Below are 2617 nucleotides of genomic sequence, written 5' to 3'. Positions count from 1 at the left end.
ATCCCCTCCCATTCCATCCCATCCCATCCCATCCCATCCCATCCCATCCCATCCCATCCCATCCCATCCCATCCCTCACTCCCTTAGAGAGCTGAGCCCCTCAAGACACTTTTTATTAGTGGAAGAGATACAAGATGCTCCTGTCTTTCCACACTTGGCTGAAGTCTTGGTCAGGGCTGTGTCTTTACAAGTCTCTTGAGGAAGGCATTGCAGGGACCTGGCCCAGGTCTATAGTAATTGAATTACATATAGATATTAGCCACTTCCATGTGGTGTCAGAAGAAGGCCCTTGGATAATAAGCATTTATATTTAGCACAAAAGTAAGACAAAATATATTCAAATGCTTTGGTATATTATTTTCAATACAAATATTGGGTAAACCTACCAGATTTTCCCTTCTGTGTAGCTCTCCAAGTGTTGCTGCTGTTGGCTTCAACATAAAATCAGGTCCTCTACAATTTGTAGTCAGTTCATATTGAGGTCTTGGGGTCACACAAGCTCTGCTGGGAAAAACAACAGGAGGGATCAGTGATGTTATTAACACCAGCCTCTTTATTAAAAACCACCAGATAAGAACAGGAGCCACATGATGAGCTGTTGTGATTTACAGGGCAGTCATCTGTGCTCCCCAGGAAATCCACAGGGAGAAAGGGGCTCTGTGAGGAAACACCCACCCTGCCTCAGAAAAGTCATGTTTCCAACCTGAAATGCCTTTCCTGTGCCAGTGTCTATAAAGAGAGGTGAAGGTGACTAGTTGAGATGGAGACACCCACTTACCAGACCACTGCTGATAAATCCCCTTGCCCTGTTCTGTCAGATGCGGATGAAGTTAGCGAATGTGTTTGACATGACCCAGGGAGACACCTCTGCATGCTGACAGCATAAGAGCAGCAGCCTCATTGCTTTGGAGGTGGGCTAGAGCCCATCCAGGGTGCAGTTCCATGGGCTCCTGGTTTGTACGTGGGCTATTCAGTGCTGCTGTGCTACAAATACCAGGACTGCGGCCCGTTCCCAGTATTTTTCCTTTTCACTATGCACACCATCAGCCAGGTGCACAGTGACCTTCCCGGCGAGCAGGGCATCACACGGTCTGTCAGCAAGGAGACACATGATGGGGAAATACAGGCCTCCTGGGGATCACCGGTGTAAAATGTCCAGGGGAAGAGGGAAACCTGCTGCAGCTTTATCTTGGCTTTGTGCAAACCTGTTCTGATGAGACCCTCGGTTGAGAGGCATTTTGAGCTGTTAGTGAATGAGCACGGTCATATTTTCCCTCTCTCCTTTCCCCGCACCCCTTGCTGCACGGTAGATAAGGCAGCAGTGTTTTGGCAGCTGGGAGGTGATGCTCTATCTGTTTGCCCATATAGGATACTAATGGAAATGTGCCACCCGTTATCGTTACTGGGGTTTAACTTGCCTCTGCTCGTTGCGCCGGGGACTGCGGCTGGTTTCTTTGGTGGCAATGCAAAGAGGAAAGGTGCCGGACACAGATCACAGACCAGGCAGACGTTCACAACTGGGAAAGCCCCTACATCAGCCTTGCTCAATGCTGTCACCACTCAAGGCTCTGTTGTAAGGCTTGTCTCCAAACCTTTTTCCCCTACCTCCTTAAATTTTCAATTTCAGGGAATTTCTTCTGACATGAGTATTTATTTTGTAATCCCCCACTCTTCTTCATGTCACTTTTCTGCAGCTAGACTGTACCATTTTGTCCATTTGATCTAACCCTTGGTTTCTGAGTTTGGAGTGGTCAGAGAGAGTCCTGAGGTCCATGTCACAGATGAAATCCTGTCTGTTTTCAGATGTGTTCTTCACCCACTCAAGGCTTGTCCACCCCCTGACCTGCTCTTCTGCTTGCCTTATTTCAAGGTTAGGCACTGGGAGGAGAATAAGACCTCTGCCTGAGTGGGCTCTCCCTTCAGACCTGACACACCTGGTTTGAACTAGCCCATGATACTGTTGCCCTCTCTTCCCTTATTTATCAGTCCTCCCACCAGCTCCCAGCCAACACATGGGCAAGAGTTTGGCTTCTGGTGACCCTGGTACATTGGAGAGAAGGGTGGAGAAAAAGAGATTTAGTATCACCTTGCTATCTCCTGCAAAATTCTTGTTTTGTTGCTTAGTGACATCTTTATACGCAGCCCCAGCGCTACATGTAAAATACTGAACGTGAAGCCCTGCCATGCAGCAGAAGTTGAGCTTCACTAAATGCCACATCTCCCTGCTTGGCGCCAGCAATGGGGCTCCCAGCTCCTCGGGCAAACACTCCTGGGCACATCAGGTACCAGCACTGCAGGTTGGCGCAGGCGCCCCCCACTCCATGGCAGTGTGGTGCTTTGCCGAAGCAGTGCTGGTGGTCTCGGTCTCTCTGCTGTGTTTGGGACATCCCAGATATTGCTGGTGTCCAGGTGCGTGGGATCTGGGGGCAGATTCGGACTGCCTAGAAGGACGATGTTCCTCAGACCACACTGCAGAGCCCAGGAGTAGGAGGCAACTGTCTCACACATGTGTAGACATGGCCTCGCTTAGCTCGACCTGAAGTTTATTTTTACTTCACAATCTGTCCCAGAAGGAAACGCTTCAGCAGCTCTATTTCTCACTTCCACCTGAAGATAT

This window comes from Athene cunicularia, assembly GCF_003259725.1.
Source record: "Athene cunicularia isolate RWA chromosome 2 unlocalized genomic scaffold, athCun1 chr2_part1, whole genome shotgun sequence".
Classification (NCBI taxonomy): domain Eukaryota; kingdom Metazoa; phylum Chordata; class Aves; order Strigiformes; family Strigidae; genus Athene; species Athene cunicularia.
Note: the sequence above shows the minus strand (reverse complement) of the source record.